The 15,109-nt window shown below is 32.3% G+C and overlaps 1 protein-coding gene and 1 long non-coding RNA gene across 2 annotated transcripts in view; one reads left to right on the forward strand and one right to left on the reverse strand.

The window, feature by feature from the left end:
- Positions 1-15,109, forward strand: part of LOC115933063 (protein eyes shut homolog) — a 300,672-nt gene that overhangs the window by 129,509 nt on the left and 156,054 nt on the right. Inside the window, exon 2 of the mRNA XM_055389787.2 lies at positions 14,850-14,984. The gene's annotated coding sequence lies outside the window, so the exon portion shown is untranslated. The remainder of the gene's footprint in view (positions 1-14,849; positions 14,985-15,109) is intronic.
- The window catches only part of LOC129534079 (uncharacterized), a 117,355-nt gene that overhangs the window by 87,381 nt on the left and 14,865 nt on the right, over positions 1-15,109 (reverse strand). The gene's annotated exons all lie outside the window — the stretch shown is intronic.

Below are 15,109 nucleotides of genomic sequence, written 5' to 3' on the forward strand. Positions count from 1 at the left end.
CTATTTTAGAATTAAATAACAAATTTCTAAATTAACAACAACACACGTACATGCCTTATTTTGATACATCTAAATGAATGAAAACTGACATACTTCAAGTCTTAATCACTGAAAATTTTTTAACAATAGAGATAAGGATTTGTGGGAGAAAAACATACCAAAAATAAGGTCATAATCAAAGGATTTGAAGTAAGAATAATAATGGACTTTTACATCAAAAAAACTGGAAGAGATGAAGAAATACCTTTCCTAGAGGAAAGTGATCTTCAACCCAGCACTCTACTTCAGTCAAAAAATATTAATCAAAAGTGTGAATCAGATGATATTTTTGAGATATTTGAAGTTTTAAAAATATATATCCGATTTCACCTTGCTGAGAGACCTATTGGAAAATTTTCCCAAATGTCCAACAATGATAGACTGGATTAAGAAAATGTGGCACATATACACCATGGAATACTATGCAGCCATAAAAAATGATGAGTTCATGTCCTTTGTAGGGACATGGATGAAATTGGAAATCATCATTCTCAGTAAACTATCGCAAGAACAAAAAACCAAACACCGCATATTCTCACTCATAGGTGGGAATTGAACAATGAGAACACATGGACACAGGAAGGGGAACGTCACACTCTGGGGACTGTTGTGGGATGGGGGGAGGGGGGAGGGAAAGCATTAGGAGATATACCTAATGCTAGATGACGAGTTAGTGGGTGCAGCGCACCAGCATGGCACATGTATACATATGTAACTAACCTGCACATTGTGCACATGTACCCTAAAACTTAAAGTATAATAATAATAAAAAAAAGAAAAAAAAAAAAGAAAATTTTCTCCAGCAAAAAGAGAGATTATAACAATAATGTGTGTGGTCCAGGAAACAAGGATCCAACAGAGAAGTGAGGCAATAGTAATAGGCAGAATGATGCTGATAGGAGGTTTCAGAAGTACAGCTGAGTTAACATCTAGAAGAAGTCACTTCACATTGCAGCATTCCAAGGTGGGAGTCTACAGTGGGGAAACAAACAAGTAAACAGAAAGGAATTGCTTGCTGTATTTCACCATATTGACAGGAGGTTTACATTTAAGTTTGAAAGTACTGAGAAAAATTATTAATTGGACATTATCAAATGAAAATCTTAAGAACTACTTCATCAGAAAATGAAAATTTAATCCACAGATTGTTAGGAAATATTTGCAAGTCATAAGTCTAGCATAGAGTTTTCATCTAGAATGTTTAAAGCACTCTAAACACTCAGTAATACAAAAACAAAAATCCCAAATAACAGTAGGCAATATGTTTGAACAGTTATTTTACCAAAGAAGACATGAAGGTGGCAAACAAGGATTAAAAAGACGTTTGACATAATTGATAATTAAACCACAATAAAATATTTTAGTTTAGCAAAAGTTAAAAAGACCACCCATACCAAGTATTGGAGATGATACAGAGTAACTGGAACCCTCAAAAACTGCTGATGGGAATGTGTAATATAAACCATTTATGATGAAAAAAATCTTAGAGAAAAGCTAGAATTCTACACCAACCATCTTAAATTTTCTAGATTCCACATCAACCATCTTAAATTCTCTAAGGAGAATCTGTTATGAGCTGTCAGTCTGTAGCTCCTGCAGAGGCTCTGCTTCCTTTCTGGCATTCTTCTGTCATCCAATCAATGAAAGGAAGATGTATGTTCTTTCTGTTTACAGTATGTTACTCCTCTTATGTTATGTTTATTTTCATCTCCAATTTACTCATTGGATACCTCTGGGTCCTGAGTCATCTAACAAAATACACTGTGTGTATTCATGTGATTCATGTGAGGGAGAATCTCCCTGGGGCTACACTGCAGTCTTAGGTAGGTCCCCACACTTTCAGAGGCTTTTCCTCCAGGATTTTTCTCCACGTTCTCACTGTAAAGATCTGAGAATGATTCTGTGGGATCCAGGGAGTGGGGAGGGGAAGAGTTATCCTTTTTAAATGAACCCAGATCTTCTTTCTAACAAAGGCCTGCTCTCCAGTGGGGAAGAGTTTGGCCAGAGTCATGCCAGGACTGTTAGCAAGGGCATTTGTCATACTCTAGCCCCCTGTATACTTTCTATCTCAATGAAAATGGGAAATTCATATAAGAAGAAACATTTCTTTTTTTTTTTTTTTTTTTGAGACGGAGTCTTGCTCTGTCATCCAGGCTGGAGTGCAGTGGCGTGATCTCGGCTCTGCCTCCCGGGTTCACATCATTCTCCTGCCTCAGCCTCCTGACTAGCTGGGACTACAGGCGCACACCACCACGCCCAGCTAATTTTTTGTATTTTTTAGTAGAGATGGGGTTTCACCATGTTAGCCAGGATGGTCTCGATCTCTTGACCTCGTGATCTGCCCGTCTAGGCCTCCCAAAGTGCTGGGATTACAGGTGTGAGCCACCACTCCCGGCAGAAGAAACATTTCTTAAGGCTACAGGCTAGAGACACAGACCCAAGAAAAGACTGAGATTTAACTGGAGGATCATAGACCATAGATCATAGATTATATCATTTCCCTCTCTTATACATTACCATCAAACCAACAGAGCCTCAGTACCATAAAAGACAATAGTTGAAAGCTGCAAATCATAGACATTCTCTGTAGATGAGTACTTAGGAAAGTCCAAAGCAAAAGGGACAACAAAACCAGACACTAAAGGAATTTGAAATCAAGTCTTAGGCACCTTTAGGTACAGCAAACTCTAAATAAAGCCAAAGCCCAACCACATTGACAGAGATCTCCACATTAGAGGCCTATTCATCTCAGTTCCTATTACCCGATACAGTATGCTTAAATTTCAACAAAAATTTGTAAGGCATACCTAAAGGAAAGAAAGAATAATCTGAAGAGACAAAGTAATCATCAGAACCAAATTCATACATCACGAGGATGTTGTAAATACCACATAGATAATTTAAAATAACTATGAATAATATGTTAAGAGATCTAATAAAAAAGGAAGACAGAATGCAAGAACAAATGAGTAAACAGGGAGATGGAGACTCTAAGAAAGAACTGAAAGAAAATTCTAGAAATAAAAAATACCATAATAGAAATAAACACCATTGATAGGTTCATTAGAGAATGGACATAGGTAGAAAGCTAAGGAAAGATCAGTGGGCTTGAAAATATATCAACAGAAATTTCCCAAACTAAAACTCAAAGAGGAAAAATAAAATAAAATAAAATCACAGCAGAGTATCTAAGTACTGTGGGACAATTTCAAAAAGTGTATTATGTGTTATTGTAATATTAGAAGGAGAAGAAAGAGAACAGAGCTGAAAAAATATTTGAAAAAATAATGGCTGAAAACTTTCCAAAATGAGTGACAAATGATTCTCATGTCCTGGAAGTTGAGAGAACACTAAGCTAAATAAATTATAAAGATAAAAACAAAACAAACAAAAAAATTTCTCTAGACATGTCATATGCAAACTGCAGAAAATGAAAGACAAAGGAAAAATCTTAAATAAAGCCAGAGGGATTAAAAAAACACTTTTTCTATACAGGAACAAGGATCAGAATTACAGCCCACCTCTTATCAGAAACTATACAAATGAGAAGAGTGCAATGATATACCTTTCAAGAGAAAAAGCCCACTAACCTAGAATTCTATACCTAGTAAAATGATACTTTAAAAGTGAGGAAGTAAAAACTTTCTCAGACTAACAAAATCTGAGAGATTTTAATGAAGGCAGACATATCATGCAAACGATATTGAAAAAGGGAAAGTGAAATAATATAGGTCAGAAACTCAGATCTACATGAGGAAAGGAAGACAGAGAAGGAATAACTAAAGATAAAATAACATGCCTTCTTTTCCTTATTAATAGTTATAGAAATAAATTCAAAGTAATAATGATAACCTGATAACCATATATTGGGTGATTGTAGCCTATGGATAGGTGAAATGACAGTCATGTCAGAAAGATCAGGAGGGAGAAATTAGGAATACTCTGTTATAAGGTACAGGTGCTACACATGAAGCAGAATACTGTTATTTAAAAATCAAATTAAATTAGTTAAAAAAGGATATTGTGACTGGGTGTGATGGCTCTTGCCTGTAATCCCAGCACTTTGTGAAGCTGAGGTAAGAGAATCATCTGAAGGCAGGAGTTCAAGACCTTGGCAACATAGCAAGATTTTGTCTCAAAAAAAAAAAAAATTCATAGTCTGGTCTGGTGACATGTGCTGGTAGACCCAGCTACTCGGGAGGCTGAGGCAGAGGATTGCTTGAGTCGAGGAGATCAAGGTTACAGTGAGCTATGACCAAACTATTGCACTTTAGCCTTGGCAACAGCAAGACTCTGCCAAAAAATAAAAAAATAAAAAAATAAAAAGAAAGAAAGGAAGGAAGGATATTGTAAACCTCAGGACAATCAATACAATCATTAAAAGAAGTGTAATTGGTGCTCTAAGAGAGAAGATAAAAATAATCATGTAAAGTACCCAACTAAAACCAGAGCACATGGAAAAAGAGGAATATGGAAATCAATGAAATACAGTTACAAAAAAATTGCTTATCAGAGTGGAGAAAAACAAATAAACAAGACCCACCTATAATCTATTTACAAGAAACACTTTAAATATAAAGACTCAGGTAGGTTAAAAGAGACGAGAAAAGATATATTATGCTCCCACTAATCAAAAGAAATCTTCAGTAGCTCAAGTAATTTCAGATAAAGCAGTCTTCAGGGAATCAATTCTGCAAACAGACATAACAATCCTATATGTGCATGCACCTAGCAACATTATGCCAAAATATATTAGACAAGTGATAAAACAGACAGGAATAAGAGAAAACCCGCCATTACAGTTGGATACATTAAATACCCCTATTTGTAACTGATAAGCCAAGCAGGCAGAAACCTCATACAGATATGCTTGACCAATCAGCACTATAAAACAGCTTGATATAATTGTCAATTATAGAGTACTCTATCCAACAGCAGGAGGAATTCTTTTGAGACTGTGTAGAACATTTAGCAAGATAGCACACATTCTAGACCATAAAACACACCTGAGCACATGAAGACAAAATGAAATCATAAAACATATATCCCCATGCCACAGTGGAATAAAAGTAGGATTCAGTAAAAGAAAGATAGTTGAAGAAATGTCAAATTATTTGAAATTTAACAGTGTACTTTGAATAACACATTGGTCAAAGAAGTCTGAAGAGAAACTTAAAAAATATTTTGAACTAAATGAAAATGAAACTATAACTGGTCAAACCATGTGAGATCCAGAAAAAGCAGTGCACAGAGACAAACGTATAACATTAAATGCATATATTAGAAAGTAAAATCTATAATCAATAACTTAAGCTTCTACTTTAAGAAGCTAGAGAAATAACAGCCAAACTAAGCAAAAGAAGAGAAATAATTAAAATTAGAACAGACCTCAGTAAGATTAAAAATAGAAAAACAATAAAGAAAATAAACTAATACAAAAGTTATTATTTGAAAATATTAATAAAATTGGTAAAGACTCTAGTCAGGCTAATCAAGGGAGAAAAGAGAGAGAGGACACAAGTTATTAATATAATAAATCAAACAGGGATTGCCATTATTGTTCCTATGGGCATTAAGAGGATATATAAAAGGATACTAAAAACAATTTTCTGTCTCGATATTTGAAAATGTTGATAAAATAGACAAATTTCTTGAATGACACAAACTATCAATACTCATGCAAGAAAAGATCATCTGAATAGGCCTACATATATTAAAGAAATTGAATCAATAACTAATACTCTTTCATAAAAGAAATCACCTCAGATTAATTCACTGGTAAATTCTATCAACTGTGAAAGAAAGAAATGATGCCAATTCTTCATAACCTCTTCCAGTAAAATAGAAGCAGATGGAACACTTACTAAGTCATTTCCTGAGGCTAGCATTACCCTAATTCCAAAAGTAGACAAATGTATTAAAATAAAGGAAAACTATAGACTAATAACTCTCATGAACATAGACACAACATTCTCAACAAATATTTAAACTTGAATCCAACAATAAGTAAAAAGAATAATAAATTTTTTATTATAGAAATAAATAAACAGTAATTTATTCCACAGTGCAAAGTTAGGTCTCCATTTTAAAATTAATCATTGTAATCTACCATATTGATACTCTAAAGGAAAAATATTTTATAATTATATAAACTGACACAGAAAAAATATTTTACAAAATTTAACAACTAATCTGGATGAAAACTCTCAGAAAGCCAAAAATAGAGGAGAAAAACAGCAATTTAGTAAAGAACATCTGTAAAATCCTACAGTTATGCTAATTCGTGTAGAAAAATGGGTACTTTCCTCCAAAGGTCTGGAACAAGGCAAGAATGTCCTCTCATCACTGCTATTCAACACTAGGAAATTCTAGCTAGTGCATTTAGAAAATAAAAGCACGAAAATATATGCAGACTAATAATAAAGACATAAAATGGTCTGTATTCCCAAATATTAAAAAATGCCTTAAATAAGTCAGTATAGCATGGGTCCAGGATAAAATTTAATACTGTATACAAAGTCAACTGCTTTCCCCTGTAACAGCAATGAACAACTAATATTTAAAGGAAAAATAATACCATTTGTAATAGTATCCAAAATAAATAAATAATTGGGTATATACCTACAAAACTATGTACTGACCTATATGTGGAAAACTAAACTCTGATAAAAATCTGAATAAATATCATAAATAAATAGAAAGAGATTTCATGTTCATTGACTGGGAGCCTCAATATAATTAAGGCTCTTCTTACCTGTTTGATCCATAGATTCAGTACAATCCCAATCAAAATTACATCAAGCTATTTTGCCAGTATTGGCACCCTGGTTATAGAGTTTTTATGGTGAGGCAAAAGACTAGAATAACCACCAAAATACTGAAGAAAATAAGGTTGGAGAATACACTCTGCCTTATTTCAACACTTAACTATTAAGCAACAATAATCAAGGTAGCCTGGTATTGACAAAAGAACAAGCATGTAGATCAATGGAACAGAATAGATAGTCCAAACATAGACCCACACAAACGTAGTCAACTAATTTGTGATAAATAATCAAATATAATTCAAAGCCAAAAGTATAGTCTTCTTATTAATTGGTTTTGGAAGAATTTGATATTCATATACAAATAAAATGAACATAGGCATTGAATTTACAACTTACACTCTTCACAAAAATTAGATCAAAATGAATTACATACCTAAATGTAAAACACTTAACTACAAAATTTCTAGGAGAAAACGTAGGATAAAATGTAGATGACCCTGGGCTTGGCAATACATTTTTTGATACAACACCGAAAGCATAATTCATGACAGAAAATGGAAATTTGGACTTTATTAAAAGTAAAATCTGCTCTGAAGTGACACTGTTAAGAGAACAAAAATAACCACTTGGAGAAATATTGGCAAAACACATATCTGATAAAGGATTTTTATCCAAATGTAAAAGGATTCTTAAAACTCAATAATAATAAAACAAAGAACAAATTAAACGTGCGTAAGATCTGAATAGACAATTCAACCCCCAAAATATACAGATGGTAAATAAACATATAAAAAGGTGTTCAACATCATTTGTCATTAGAAATTTAAGCAAGCAACAATGAGATACCAGTAAATACCTATTTAAATGGCTAAAATCCAAAGAACTCACACTGCTACTGCTGGCAAAGATGCAAAGTAATAATAACTCCTGATTAATTGCTGGTAAACATTTTTTAAAAATCATGGTACCACCACTTTGGAAAACAGTTTAATAGTTTCTTCCAAAACTAAGTATAGTTTATTACATTCCAAAGAATTAGTATGGCAATGGAGGCAGGGTTAAAAGAGTGGTGGTGAAACTTGACAAATACTACCTCAAGACAGGTGATCAAGGTTAACATTAATGGTGACTATTTATATACCATATGATGTGATGAAAATGACACTTTACTGCTTCACTTCTTAAAGAAGATTTTACTTCTGTGGTCTTTCTCCCCAGTACATATTACTTTTGTACAACAATGGAAAAGAAATCAGATGAATCATAACTGCAGGGTGTTCTTCTACAAATACTTAAGCAATAGTCCTAAAAAATCTCAAGGTCATCAAAACAAGGCAAGTGACAACCAGGAAGTGCCTAAGAAGATATTACTACTATATGTAATGTAGTAGCCTGAATAGGATCCTAGAAAATAAAAGGGAACATAATGCAAAAAATGAAAAAGTCTGAATAAAGCATTGACATTAAGTAAAATTCATTAGTTAATATACTAATATTAACTCATTAATTGTGACAAATATGTTATACTAATATGAAACATTAAAAATCATAGAAACTGGACAATATGGTATACATGAGAACATTCGGCACTCTCTTCCTAATAACTTTGTAAATTTAAAACTCTACTAAATTTTTTTTAACAAAATATGTATTTAAAAAGTTAATATAATAAAGATCCATGTGCAGGATTTTCTGCGATGTAATTTTTCAACTTCTTTGAGTTAATACCCAAAGTATGATTTGTTTGAGTTGAGTATGATTATTGGATCACATGGTAAGAGTATGTTTAGTTTTGTAAGACATCCTTATGCTGTTTATAGCAGCTTTATTCATAATTGTCAAAACATGGAAGTAAAACATTTTTGTCTATAAGTTGCATATAGCCTTTGACTTTAATATACTTAAGCTATCTTAATTTCAATGAAAGGTCAATGTTTAAACAGAGAACCTTTTTTTCATGAAAACTGAAACATAGACAATGGAAAAGAAGTTATACTTATTTTTTTAAAAAAATAAATAATCTATAAGACTATATGTGGAGAAAGGAAAAGGAAGTACAAAATAAGGCATAATTTATTTAAAATCTTATTTTATAAAACCAGCTCTGTTTTTTAAAAGCAAATAATCATGTTGGTAAATGTATGATGCTGTGGTCTCATCCATTTCTGTTTAATAATAATATTTTCACCCTCTAGATAATGGCAAAGTTGTCTAGATAATATTTTTAAGGCAAGCTTAAAGTGTTTCAAAAAAACTAATTTCTTACAGCATATTTTAATATGTCAACAATAATCTCTATACTTTTTTATGATGTCATATATGGAATTATATATTTTGATAAAAATTTAACCACAAGCTAAAGAAATGTTAATGCAAAATTTATAATTGCAATTTAAATGATATCTTGAATGGTAAATCTTTTATACTCTATAATCAGTGAGTTACCAAGCGTCATTCTTTACTCCAGTTACAATATATTGATGTTTCTTTCCATTTCCTTTACCACTTTTAATCCATATATTATAGACCAACTGTATAATGGCAACGATAATTTAGGTGTTTTTCTTAAATGTAGTTTTTCCTTATTAAAATATAAAATATTCTAGAAAAAATATATTATCTCTGTTAAGAGATAGGAAATATAATCTTAAAAGAGTTGAATAATGAAACCTCAATGTAATCATTTAAATTCTCATTTTAATCATCTACAAAAGAGAAATAACTAACAATACCAATGTGCTGTGATGACTCAAATTGAGATGAAGGCTGCATACACCTCCCTTCTCCCACACACAGACAAACGCACATGTATACGTGGACACTCACAGATACAGTGATACTATTGTCAATTATTTTCCATTCTGGATTACTTACAGAAAACCAATTTCACTTCACAGAAGACAAACTGTTTCTAATAAGTACTCTTTAATAGAGCTATTTAAGATTTCTGAGGCCTACTCATAGAGTGTGTGGATTAAAAAGGAAAATATTTTTAAAATACTGACATATTAAATTTAATCCCTAAATATTTAAGCATGTTAAAAAGCATTATAAAATTATACATTTGTAAGTAGCTGAGTGATGAGCAAAACAAAAAGTTCTGACCTTCCCCCACCCCCAAGCGTAATCCACAATGCACTTCATTCTTCAGCTCATCTGTGACAGTCTTGTGGCTCTTTCTACCTCCTGACATCACTGACCCTTGCACATTCCCTACAATCACTTCATTCCTGACTGTTTATTTACTTTAGGATTATATAAACCTGGGAGACAGAAATAAGAGGGAATTGAATGAAGGTACATTTCTGCCTATTATTTCTTCTTCAAAAAGGATACTATAATGTGAAGGCACTTGTAGAGTGGTGCTCAAGCTAGAGATCTGAATTTAAACACAGCTTTATGAAGAAGTTCATGTAGTAAATGAGATTTTAACTCTATTTTGGCAACTTGTTTACTTAATTACTCTTCTTCCATAGACAATTTTTTCAAAGATTTTTTAAATTTGATTTTTCTCTCCCATAATCCCACCATACCACTCAAATCTACCTGCTCTTATAGCATCAACTGACCAGTTACTGAGTTTACCACCATTATGATAATCAAATATAGAAAACTCACTTCATAATTTATAAAAGTGCCAACTCTAAAAATTCTGAAAACCTTTTTCTTTGTTTTTCTTAACAAAATGCAAGGATAATTTGAGATACCTTCTTTCACTTGTCTCTTGAATATTATTGTTCTCCAGGATTGTCTATCATCCTTTGCCTGAGCCACTTTGTTTAATCCTATGCCTTATTGGCAATCATGTTGTGAATATTCTTTCTCCTAAAGTACCTGCCTCCTTTGCCTCAGAAGCCTAACTGGGTGTGTGCATTTGTGTATGAGATGGTAAATGTGACTGAGAGCATGTGTTTTGGAGTCAGGTCAATACATGCACCACTGCTTATTGATTGTGTGAGCTTGGGCAAGTCCTTAATCTTTCTGTGCTTCAGTTTTCTCATTTTATTTTTTATTTTTTACTCTTTTTATTTTTATTTCTTTGGACACTATGGTGACTTAAGTTTTCTCATTTTTAAAATGGGGCCATGACTATGTACCTCACAGGATCATTGTCATAATCAAGACAGTGTACTAAAGAAGGACCGGTGTCTCCCAATAGTAGGAGCATAATCGATAAAGTCAGTCACTACTCCCTTAAAAAATATGAATAAATCAGCTGTCTCTTCTCTAGTACTCTCAGTTTTATTTTAAAATTTACCATTTTTTTCCCTTTTCTAGTATCCTTGCTAAAATGTTCATCATTCACACTGCTGGTAGCATTTCTGAAACACACATTTTCACTCCTATAATTTTAGTCCAATCTGTGGTAGGTAAAATTTGTTGCTTACTTTCTAGAGCACAGACATAAATTATGAGAACTTTTATATCTGTTAATTTTATCTCTTCTATTTCTAATTTTCCTCTTGTATATGTTTTGAAAGTACAATGTATAATTTATACAAATAAAAAGCTGCTTATTGTGGAGGTCATACTTCTTAAGTGAAACATGAAAAAATATCAGGTATATAGAATCAACTACAAGCTTATTAAAGGCTTCCACAGTTCATAATATTGTCTATTGAGTGCAAATAGAAATAAATTACATCCATCATCTCCAATCTCTACTCAACTATCTTTAATTGAATGCCTATTATATGCCAACTATTATAATGAGCATGTTCTATTCAAATTATTTTTTGGCTTATATAAAACTTATTTGTTTAAACTTATTACCTTGTTTTTTTAAAAGATGTAATTTAAGATGACAGCTGTTTGTGAAAGAAGAAATATTGTTCATGTTTTCTTAACTACTGAATTTAATTTGGACCTTATTTGTTAGAATAACCTAACTACAAAGCTACTATAAAAGTGATACAGTTCATACAGTTCTGAAATTACACATATTTTCCTGTGAAATATTTTTCTGGTAACGTAACCTGTCAAGTGATGTTATGGTTGTAATTATGTGAAATGTTGTCAATGGCTCCATCGTAGTTCTGGGTTTCTGGACTTCTTGGCTCAAGAATTTATAAGATATTAATGGTAATATCACCTGGGATAAAATTACTTCCTGATTTTAATCAATATGTGTGTTTAGAATTGAGGAGAATGCCATTTGGCTTGCTATTTTGACAGGGTTTGAAGAATGTCTTTATAAATGAAAAACTGAGACACATAACATCATACCTTTGGGGTCAAAATTACATCACCTTTTTCAAATTTATAATGTTTATATTACTCTAGTTCCCAATAAAATCCAAAACATTTTGTATTCAGCATGTATAGATATACAGTGACTTCATAGATGTTTTTCTGTTAGTGTTTTTTTTTCCTTTGCTGCTATTTTCATTTATTTAAATTTTCACAAGGCGGAAATGCAATGCATCAAGCCACTTTCTCTTTGAAAACATAAATGCACAATAATTAGAGACCCAGCGTGCTCTAAGAACCATGGGATTAGCCCCACAATAATGTGGGCTCACATCTGCAGTCGGTCTAAAAATGTCACATAGGCCTAATTTTGCTTCAATGCAAATGTAATTTGTTTCCTCGCATTTACATGTGGAAATAAATTTGTGACTGTGTTTAACTCATTTGCTATTTAATCTTTAGTGTATCCTTTTCAACTAAGCTGCTGGGAAAATAATACACCTGTGCAGGTTGCTACTACTGTAAATTTGTGATTTACAGGTACAAAAGTATTTCAATATTGCCTAGTGATTCATATCTTTCTCTAAAACCTCACTTTCTCTCTTGTGATTTCTGAACACTTGTGCTAGAAAATCACTCAGATAGACCTTAAACTGAGCGTATGCACAAGTGAATCAGACTTCTCCCCTCTTCCTTGCCGTCTTACTGCTCCAACTGGTCTTCCTGGATTTTCTTCTCTTTCTTTAGGCCAACAGCCTTGGAGATGTAGTAATTCTACCATTTCAATATTTATGGACTTCACGAGTGTTATATTTGTATTGCCTCTGTACTAATCAGTCTTCATTATTGTTTCACTACATTAGTGTTGTTTTCTCCTCCACAAGTGTCTCAATTCTTTTAATTGCACTCACCAATATGTTCCTCACCTTGAAACTAGACTAATGCTATTAAATTATAGTGAGTTCTCAATGTAGTTGACAGGTTCTTCAAAATTGTGACTTTAAGCAAAACGACACACAACATGTTGGTCCTCAACATCTTTTCCTTCTCTGTCTTTTCATTGTAACATTGAAGAGAGAACAAAATTGATTTTGTCATATGTTGTTTTGCTTGAAGTCGCAGTTTCCAAGAACCTATGGACAAAGTTAAGTAAGGATTTATTTATTTATTTATTTTGTTAATCATCTATGTGAAATCTTCAAGAGTCTCTTCATTGCTCTCGAATAAAATATGAGCTCCTTTACTGAGAATGGCTGCTCCTTCTTGATATAATCTCTTCCTAAATGGAATGCTTATCTTTAATTGTAATTCCTTTTCCCTCTTTGATGAGAAAGCTCCACTTCTCTTACTTCCCTAAAGGCATCCAGTGTCACATTCACCTCAAAATCTTTAGATGTAGATGCTCTCTCCTGGAACATTTTTCCTTTGGCAATTTTCCCAGGTGATTCCGTTTTATCATTTTAGCTTAGATTTTGTTTCCTGGATTGGACTAAATGTCCTTGCTACATGTCTCATAGACCATTAGACTATTTTGTTGATAGCAATTTGATGATGTTGCTTGTCTAATGATCTGTCTCCTTCATTGAGTTCTTAATTCCTTCCATTGATACCCTATTCCAGCTGATTATTGATGAATCCTGGTACTGAGCATATTGCCTTGCACATAGATTGAGCTCAAATATACTTGTTTGAATTATTTTTTAAACCTTTAGCAAGATTGATAATTTAAATCTATAAAATTAACAAGGTGATTAATATATTTGAAAATGACATGATTATGTAGAACATTTAATTATGTAGAAGTTGTATTTTATCTTTCTATATGCATATTTGTGTTATTTGTCACATGAATTTATATTTCATAGATTTATAATATGTAGAACTGAAATTGCAAAAAGGTAATTTATAATTCAAATTTGATTTCTGCCTGATCTAAAATACCCATTAAAATGTTAGACATACCATAAAGATTTGATATGAATTAACAAATAAATTATATAATGGCATAACATAATGTATTTTAACGACATTTAATTGAACTTTATGGTACAGTAGAAAATGCCGATATTTTGAATCTGACAAACCTGAATTTTAATCCAACATATACCACTTACCTGCTGGATGAAAGTGAACAATAACAAAGATAAAAGCTGCTATTTATTGAGTGACTCATATATGTTTACATAGCCATTCCATCTTCAATACTACCTTGTTAATTAGGTGTACTTCTCCCTGGTGTACCTATTTGAAAGTGGAGAGAATTAAATCTCAGGTTGCCTAAGGACATTAAACAAATGAATAACATAACTGAGATCCAAAGAACACTTTTTTTCACTAATGTCATTTACCTTTCCTCTCAAAATTTGAGTTTAATTGTGAGGATTGCAGTTTATTTGTTAATCAAGTAGTAGAGTGATTTGTACAGAGAAAACCTTCAATAATTGGTAGTTACCTTTTTAAAAAAAAATAGGTCAATATATTAAACTCAGAAATCCTTTATGTTTTCTTGGCCTCTGGAACAACAGAATTGATGGGCTGACCCCTCCTTTCAGTTACTACCATTTAACTTATATTTATTTTTACTTTATTTACTTATATTTATAATCTTTTCATTACTGCTTTTTTGACTTTCTTTTACCTCTTTATCTGGCACCTTCCACCTTTCCTACAGAAGACTCATTCTAGGTTAGTCATTTGCACAACAGAATTTTACATATATATGGGAGTTCCCATCCTCTGGATTATCATAAAAGGAACATGATTATCACTATCAGTTATTTTAAGGCTTATTTTTATATAAAATATTACATGAAAAATATGTTTAAATGGTGTTTACTCTTCTATGTTTTAAAGGTGTTTTTTGAAAACTAATCAGAAGAGGAATGCTTATCTCCCAAGAAAATTGAAACCATCTGTAAAAGAATCTTGGCTGTGCTGTGTTTTGATTAGATTGAAGCTTGGTGTAAAGAGAAAACACAAAAGACCGCAGTAAGTTGCTGGCTTAATTATGTCATGAAACCAGAACTTTTCAGAATCAGGTGACTATATAAAGCTTGACCAGATCAACATATCTTGATCATGTTTTTCTTGGCCTTCTTTCCCAAAGAAGGTCC

The sequence above is a fragment of the Gorilla gorilla genome, chromosome 5 (genome assembly GCF_029281585.2).
Source record: "Gorilla gorilla gorilla isolate KB3781 chromosome 5, NHGRI_mGorGor1-v2.1_pri, whole genome shotgun sequence".
Taxonomy (NCBI): domain Eukaryota; kingdom Metazoa; phylum Chordata; class Mammalia; order Primates; family Hominidae; genus Gorilla; species Gorilla gorilla.